Source organism: Mastomys coucha, unplaced genomic scaffold, assembly GCF_008632895.1.
Source record: "Mastomys coucha isolate ucsf_1 unplaced genomic scaffold, UCSF_Mcou_1 pScaffold21, whole genome shotgun sequence".
NCBI lineage: Eukaryota > Metazoa > Chordata > Mammalia > Rodentia > Muridae > Mastomys > Mastomys coucha.
Window position 1 is genome coordinate 78291665 of NW_022196904.1, and position 9675 is coordinate 78301339.

Here is a 9675-nt window from a genome sequence, read left to right on the forward strand (position 1 = left end):
AAGAGAGGAAGAACAACTTTAGGGCAGAAACAGGCATTTTGTTTGTTTGTTTATGACTTTTCTTGGAAGAAAACACATTCGTTGAGAGCACTTCTGAGTACCCACCCCTAAAGCCCAAAAATGCAGAGGGAAGATGACAGCAAACATTTTCCTAATGCATTATCCATCATGCTCTCTCCTCTTAACTGACACTTCCTCCTCAGAGCCAGACTGCCTTCCAAGAGTTAAACTGGCTGCGGGTTAAGAGTGGATGAAAAATGTGAAGCTTTTAGAAGGAGCTGCTGTGAGAGAGAGCAGTCTCAGAAGGCCTCCTCCTGTTCAGATGTCTGCTAGAGGAAGGGAGTAGTCCCTCACTACTGGAGAACATCTCAGGCATCTTCAAGATGCCCTTAAGGCCTGAGCAGCACCTGCCAGTTTGAACTGTCTTACATGGGAAGTGTCTGATGTTTTGAGGAAAGGGATGGTTGGGATCTCAAAGATGATACCCTTCATTCACCTACAGTCCTCCCACACATGATAGAAGACTATTCCGGACAGGTAGCTATCTGACCTGTGCCCTGGCCACATGATTCATCACAAGAGGTAACATTCTTCCTAAATTTCAACCTTGTGGCATGATGTCCACAGTCTAGAGTATGGCTGTTCATCTTTCTCCCAGATTTCCCATGCCTTCTTCCTAGGACCTAACTAGTTCCAATCCTTCTCAGCTCTGCACCCTCCAACACACACACACACACACACACACACACACACACACACACACACACACCACACTTTCATTTTCTTTTCTGCTGTACGTACTCATCTCCCGCATTCAGAAGACCCCCATCCCTTCACATCTTTTCAGTTCATTCTTCAAATGTTTGTGTTCTATCCTAGGAACCTTTCCATGGTCTGATAGAGAACGTTGATGACACACTCCTTTGCATTGCCTCCCAACATCCACCATTACATTATACTGTTTCTGTGTGTTTGCCTCCTAGGTATGTCTCACGGACAAGAACCACTCACCAACTGACACTCTGACTTGTCTAAAAACTCCACAAATGTTCACTGATGCCCAAGCACCAGCTATTTGTGTCAGGAGATCATTCCACTAGGTACAATGTTTTAATAGGAATAAATTATTGTGGGACAACTACAATGATAGGGTCGGAAGTCAGATACCTAGGTCCTCCAAAACATGTATAACAATTTATTATCCCTAAGTGACCTCAGCCTTCACCACCTGAGGTCTAAGCTCTAAGTTTCTATCTAGTTTTAACATGGCCACATTCTATAATTATAGAACTCACCATCAGAAACAGGGCTTATAAAGATCTGGGATCATTTCAAGACTTCTTGAATTGCTTACAAAACTTTCCCATGCACATGGTCATTATTTCTGGTGAGATGTCTGTATCTTTCCTAGACAGGATCTGTGATGTTGGAAGACTAAATACCAGTGGTTAAGCACCTGAAGTAGACACCTACACTTGATCGTCGATGGGTCTTTGGGAGTTATCCACCTTTTTCATGCTACAGGACGGAGGTTCAGACTCTAGCAAATTTCATTCCACTGTCCTTTGTTACAGCATACCTTCAGGTGCCTATATATGCTTTTAAAAAATATTTTTTATTTTAAGAGGATTTTTGCCATGATCTATTTATACTGCGTTAGTCCTCCTAGGGTTCTTACTGTAAAGATAAGGGCATGGTCTGAACTTTTGTTTGTTTGGTTTTTATTTTTGTTTCTTTCGAGACAGAGTTTCCCTATGTAGCCCTGGCTGTCCTGGAACTCACTCTGTAGACCAGGCTAGCCTCAAACTCAGAAATTTACCTGCCTCTGCCTCCCAAGTGCTGGGATTAAACGTGTGCACCACCACTGCCAGGCTGAACTTTTTTTAAACCTTTATTTTTATTTTATATGTAAGGTTTTTTTGCCTCTCTCTCTCTCTCTCTCTCTCTCTCTCTCTCTCTCTGTGTGTGTGTGTGTGTGTGTGTGTGTGTGTGTGTGTCGGGGGCATGTAGTGCCTGCAGAGTCTGGAAGAGGGTGTCAGATCTCCTGGAGCTGCAGTTAAGGGTGGTTGTTAGCCACAGCATTGGTACTGAGACTCCAGCCTGGGTCCTCTGAAAAAGCAGCCAGTGCTCTTAACCACACAGATTTTGTCAGATATTCCTTTACTGGAATTATTAGTATTGCTTAATAAAACAATGGGAGTATGCTGGGAAAGTCCCATAGAGAGCCTAGAAATCCCACTCAGGTGATACACACTGGACATCAAAGAACTGCATGCAAAACTGGCCACTGAAAAATCCTGCAGATGTAGTCGAGGCCTACAAACTGCTTGGATGTGTTTCCTCTTTGTCAGTAGTTACCATTTACTAAGTCACTGTAGCTGGCAGATTTGGCTTCATGGACGAATGACCTGGACAGTCATTCAGGGTGTCACTTACTAGGCTGTCTTTCCAGCTCAGAGACTCATATTTTTATTTTATACCTAGTCTTGAAAATTATGCTGCTGATCCTTAGTGACTGCGTATGCCTGAAGCAGCAACATGTAGTAGAAGGTGCATGAGTTTAGACATCAACAGTTGGGGGTTCAAATACTGGTTCTGCAACTTCATAGCTGTGTGAACTTGACTAGGTTGATCTTTCTAAACCGTGCCTTTCTTATTGGCTATGGTGATCTGGTTATTGTGTTATCTAACTTTTATGGTTGCCATGGCAATTGAACAGTATTTGATATAGTAATTGCTTATGGATGAGAAGGACAAAAGAAATTTTAAAACAAGTAATCAAGGGGGGAAAAATACATTAGTACAAAAAGCAATTCAAATGAAGACAAGTAAACAAGTCAGATATATCAGCTTTTAAGGCTGGGAGGACTCCTAAAAATAAACTAGCCAGAGCAGTTTCTGTGTTTTACTGAGTATCTTCACTCTCGATGGCTAACAACACCGACACCTGAGTTTAATCCCTGGGACCCACAGGGTAGGAGGAGAAAATGACTCCTACAAGTTGACTGCCTCGTGTGTTCTCTGCCGTACACATCCAAACATGTGCATGCACACATACCTACATACTCACACACACAAAAAAGAAATAAAATAACAATTTTAAATGATATTGTTTTCCCTTGAACATACATTCTATTCCATTTTGAAAGCCCCGAGGTCAGACACTGTATTTACTTTAAGATCTGTCACAAAGTAGTTGTTGTTTTGTTATTAGTTGGTTAGTTAGTTAGTTAGTTGGTTGGTTGGTTGGTTAGTTAGTTGGAATAGGGTCTCACTATGTTACTCAGACTAGTTTGACTAAACTAAGTCCAGGGAGATGGCTTGATGGGTAAATTGCTTAATATAGAAACCTGAGGACCTGTGTTCAGATCCCTAGAACCCACGTAAAAGTCCTCTTCCTGCTTCCCTTGAGAAGGCAAGAGATGGATATGTGCTGTAATCCTAGCAGGGAGACAGACAGACATGGGATCTCTAGGACTTACTAGTAAGACAGTTCAGCAGAGGTGGTGAACTACAGGTTCATGGAGAGATCTTGTCTCAAAAAATAAGGTGAAAAAAGACAACTAGGTTGACCTCTGACTTCTAAGCACACAAGCATGGCTGAGCTCACCACTGCCACCACCATGTGCAAGAAATAAACTAGCTCATTATTTTATGGTTAAGAAAACTGAACCCTGGAGAATTGACGTGACTTATTTGAGCTTGCAAAGCTTGTCCTCCATAGCACAGGGTTCCTTCTGAGGTTCTGTTTGTTTATATTTTGAAAGGATTAATCATTGCTGAGGGCCCCATGTGGACCCATCCCTTGGAGCTATTAAACATGTCTGTATTGCTCTCAGAATTGCAATGATGAGATTACCTGGGAAATTTCCAGGCCTTTTTTATACATGAATATTTATTGGTTTTTTTTTGTTGTTGTTGTTGTTTTGTTTTTTGCTTTTTGTTTGTTTGTTTGTTTTTTAGTATAAAAATAGGAAGGAGGAAAGACCACTGAGCTAGAAGATATTTTTGACTCTCAAAGACCTTCTGGGGAACAAAAAGCAGCCCATCGGATCACCTGTGCTGAGCACACAGTCCCAGGACACTTTACCCTGTTGCTTCTCCTTGTTCCAGCACTGACATTATCTGCTGATGCCTCTGTGTTGGATGTGATTGATTACCCAACACTATCTCTGGGACCTGGGAGTGACCTTCGGCATGCATTTGTAAGGAACCAGCTTGGAAAGAAAAACAAAACTGCAAGCACCCTCCAGCAGGCCTGAGATAAGGGGCCGGGAGTCTTTTTTCATTACCCTGACAAAACAACCTAAACAATAAAAAAACCCATAAGAAAATACCCTGCTTCCAAGACCTTAAAGGCCACTGTCACATGATTTCATCCCTATGTGAGACAGACAAATGTTTTTGTGAGTGAAGCAAAAAAGGGGAGAGAAGAAAAGGAAAGATTAGTAGAGGAAAAGAGAGAGGGAGGAGTGAAAGGTGAAGTGGAATACAGAATCAAAATAATTAAGGGTAAAATAATCCAAAGACACACAGAGAAAGATTGTTTGAAGTGAACTTTGGGCTAATGTTTACCAGGAATTAAATGAAATTGTCAGAGTGAACTGTCCAGGTCACCTCACTTAATGAGCACAAGCTTGTCCTCCGAACACACAGAAAGGGACGGTGTTGGCTCTCCTGGTAATTTGCCACTTGAACATGAACGCTTTTTTTTTTTTTTTTTTAAGTCTCAGGCCTCAGTTTTCCCATCCAGAAGTGGGGGGAATGAGTGAACTGGGACATGTGAAAATAATTTGAAAAATAGAGTGTGACATAAGCAAACAGTCTCAAATTTACACTCAAGCTGGATCTATTCCACTTAAATCAAAACAGGCTTTGACGAGCCAGCTCTCCTTGCCATGGGCTTAGGGGACTCCTTTTTTTTTAAACCTTGTGTTTTAAAAATAAATAAAAACATTTATAATCCAGTGATCTGGTTACATCATTAGGTTCAGGTGGATTCATTCCAAATCAAGGATGCAATGCTGAAATCCAAATCTGTAAGGCAGAAATGGCATATGGTTTACTCTTCATTGCCTAGCAGATTTATTGGAGTGGAAAGGGGCAACCCCAGGTACCAATAAGACCTGGCTCCAATTCCAGTATCCAAATCACAGAGTTCTGTGCTGCGTGACCTAGGGCCAGCCCTCTAGCCTCACTAAGTCTTGTTTTTCACCCCACATTTAGCCATACTTCCCTCCTTGTGCTGTCATCATGAGGTAGCAGGGTACCTTAAGTCCTGGCATTTGAGTATTTCTACCTCTGTGGAGAAACCGCATATCCTCAGCCCGTGTGCAGCATCGTGTGCAGGTTTTAGCATTTCCCTTGCTCTTATCTTGAGCACACTCCGTGCTCCTCTCACTCAGGTGTCCAACAAGACCCTTGTCACCCAAGTAATGTCTGGGATCTAAGTGTCTGAGAGCATTGCTTGGAAGGCTTGGGACAGGGAAGGAAATGCTTGATGACTATACACCATCTTGAATCTCAGCAATGAAAACAGACTTTAGACAGCAGAAGTAGAAGAGAAGGTCTTGGCATTTAGTCTAGACTCTGTCCCACAGTTACCTGGCAACAGCCAGTGTCCCTGACTCACTATAAAAGGGGTTGCTTGCCCCCTCCTCTCTCTTGCCCTCTTGCTTCTGCTCTTTTCTCTCCTCATTCCCCTTTCCTTCTCTCTCCACGGGCTCATGGCTCTTTCTCTCGCTCTCTCGCTCTCCCCCCTTTCTCTGTCTCTGCTCCCCCATTCCCCGAATAAACTCTATTCTACACTATACCTTCATGTGGCTGGAAAGGGATGGCTCAGCATGGGCCTGCAGAGGAACCCCCTTCCCCCACACCATACCACACCTCCACCAAACATATTCTTTCCTTCTTTATCTTTTTATAAAACACAACAGAAGGGGTTTGTAAAATAGGAAGATTAAGCTGGGAAATGAGTAGAAATCAGGGGATCATCAGGGTCCAGTCCAAGGAACCACAGCAATAATGGCATGACAGGAACAGTTTTGCCAACATGGCTGCCCTGATGCTTTGAAACGGTGACTCAGTGAGAGCCACCTCCATCTTTCATTGCTCCTCTGAGAGTCTCGGGTCATTTCTGATTTTGATATCCTACCTCAGTAAGAAGAGGTACCATAGTAGAAGTCAACCCACAGGAGGAAAAACATTAGGTAGCAGACATCAAAGAATAAAAGTAGAACACTGATCTGTCTGCTGCAGCTGAGGAAAAACCTCTACGGATCAGGAGGCTAAGACCCTGTCCTGTAAAAGGATGTCTTCCTTTCATGGATTAAATGGCCAAGTACACAACCAGGACATTTAGTATCTATTGGTGTGGACACTAAAAGCTGTAGCTTTGTCTGCTCATTTAAAGTAGTTTAGAGGGAAAAATAAACATGAAATTAAAATAAACATGGAATTATTAACATTGGGAGAAATGCACTGAAAAGTGTTGAACTGGGTGACGCTGTTGGTGACCAGCCATTCAGATAGCTTCGGATGGATTTCCACTTAGCCTTTTCTCTAAGCCTCTCTTACTGAGGCATGTGATTGCACACAGCCCACATGTATTTACTATCTACTCCCAGCTCCAAGCAAACTCCCCTGAACCCTGGGTGGCCGGTGTCACTGATCATTATAGTCACTGCCTTGGGAACTGACAGTCTGCTTCCTTTTTGCTGTGTATCCTTCAGGCTTTAATTATTCTAAATAAATAAATAAGTAAATTCAAGACTGGAGCCCAACAACTGACGCTCTTTATTTCTTTGGGGTGGGGGGGCTTAGGAAAGTCCAGTTTTCAGCAGAAAACTGCCTTTCACCCCTAGCAAGATCATCTCCCGCCCACTCTTTTTTTGCCCCGGGGTTAAGCAGTCTGATGCATCTCAGCAGTAGTTGTGTCCATTTCCTGCCGAGCCGTGACAAACTAACAAGGAGATCATGAGGAATCACCCTGAGACTTTCACTGCAGAGGAGCAGGACTGTCTCAGGGGAAATTCTGGAGGTCAATATCACCACCAAAGTCTGAAATAGGTTAGACTAAGCCACTCCCATGCTTCTTCACTGAGCCCCACAGTTTACAGAAAGCCACGCCTCTCAACTGCAACTGTATAGAGCTTGCTAACTTATATACACTATTTTATTCCCATGATAGGCAGCGGGGCTACCACTATGTTTCCCTGAATTGTTGAACTCATTTCCTGCCTTTCTTAAAATCTATTCTTTTTTAATTGACAGACAATAGAAGGCGCAAGCCCAATTATTCTCTCTGACGGTACTGACAACTACAAATTCTGTATAACTGCAATACACAAGACACAAAACATTTCTACCATCCTCAAACAATCCTTTTCCTTTTTTTCTAGCCGATGTTCCCCTCTGATTTCTAAGACTACAGATTATTTTTCTCCATAGAAGAACTGCATTCACATCCATGTAATCATGAGGTATATGCAGACATATACTTACTGTTGTTGGGGTTTTTTTGTTTGTTTGTTTGTTTTGTTTTGTGTCTTTTTTTTTAAATTGATGATTTAAAAATAGAAAAGTGTTTTATTTATTTATTTATTTTTTTAGAGGGAATCAGTTTGTTTATTTGGAGAACCAAACTGTATCTCAAGTTTTGTGTCTTTAGAATCTCTATGGTGAAGCTCAGTAGTGAGTAGTATCCCAGAATATAAATGCACAACTATTTGCTTATCAATTTTTGATAGAAAATTGGCAGTTTTTTAGTATAGATTTTGATCCTGCACATTATTGTTGCTATAAAATCTTGTACCAATATTTTTGTGAACACGTGTTTTCATTTAACTTGAATACAAACCTGAGACTGAAATTGCTAGGTCATAGGGTAGGTGTATGTTTAACTTTAAGAAGAAACTGACAAGTTGTTCTCCACAGTGCTTTGTCAGATCTATGAGTTGTCAGCATCCCCTCTAGCTTCCTCCAGTCTCATCCCCCACATACTCATAACTAAAAATTAAAAAAAAAAAAAACAAATCTTTTTGTGATGATATTTTTAATTATTTTATTTTTTGAGATTTTAATATTATGGAGTCACTCCCCTTCTCCTTTCTTCTCCAAAGCCTTCCATATCCCCATCTATACTGTTCAGGCCTCTTTCTGTCTCCCACAGTCAGCGTATCTACTGTTGCTCCTATTCAGTTCATGTACCAAAAGCCCAACACCCTTAGACTCTGGGGACACAGGAGGAACGGAGGGCGGAAAGATTCTAAGAGCCAGAGCTTGCTGTAAAACTGTAAACAACAAATCTTTAGAGACAAAATCAAACATTTTGATATTGGTTTTCCCCTCCTAGGCATTTTATGATGTTTATACAAAATTGTATACACACACATACTATACTATTGTGATTATAATCATCTATCCCTTGACGGTATCAGCACATATAATAGAATTATGAGTTTTCTGCTAATACTATTACTATGGTCTTCTTAGTAGACACAACACTGTTACATGTAAACTTTGCATGACACAGGGTGACACTTTCGTCTGCACATGGTTTCTAGTCTTGGATGTGCTTTTGCAAATCCTCATTCCAGAATTACTCTTTGTCCCTATACTCTACTCTCTGGCTGATAGAGACCTAAACTAATGGCAACTTTAAGATTATAAGCAAAATTCTACAATAATATACACATTATATAGATGTCCATGCACATATAATTACTAATGAATGTGAACTCTAGTGAATGAATGTGAGACTATTAGAAACCACAACAACATAACTCCTAGATAGCAACCAAACTGCTGTTACAAAGGATATATGAGCTTGTGTTTAACTGACTGGGAGGTTGTCTGCCAGAGCTGATCCCCTCACATCCCTCTTTGTAGTTTACCTTCTTGACCTCTCCTATATGTGCTGCAGAATGTATGGACACTGAGCAGTCTGAGAACAGGAAAACCACTATCTCCATGTAGATAATCTTTAACAAAGTTTCCTTCCTTCACTTTGGTGTGGTTCGTTCTCCTTCTCCTACCATAGTAGAGCAAGGTGATCAGAATGAGGGACGCCTGCTGCCCACTCAAGGCTATCACTTACACTTAGAAAAAGGGCCTTGCTACTTCGTGTGTTTTGTCTGTTTGTTCTCCTTATTATTTAGATTCAAGCAAAAAAAAAATGCGAAGGGAGGGTTCACTAAGTTTTCTATGCTTTCACCACTGGGGAAACCAGTCATGAGCCATCACAGAGTTACAGGAGGGGTAAGGTAAGAATGGTGCAACCCCACCCCCAACCCCTCCATGTTTTTTATTGCTCTTACTTGTTTCTAGGGAAGAACGTTTTGCTTTTTACCCTTCACGGGTCAGCAGAAGGCTCAAGTTATGTATGGCTCTGTTCCATTATATTTACAAAAGTAGTCATTCCATTCCTGGAGATTTGACATTGTGTGAAAGGAGCAGGCTAGGCGATCCACAAGGCCTGGATTTGGCTAGACGAATCACGTATCCACAAGTAGACCAGTTGACACATTAGTGTGGAAGCAAGCAGGCCTGGCCAGCCAGTAAGTACAATCAGCTCCTTGGCCAACACTCCTGGACCTTTAAGCGGCGTACTTGAATGGAGACATTTATTGTAGGGTCACGGCCTAGTCTCCATCAGCTCTGGTTAGCCCCTTGAAT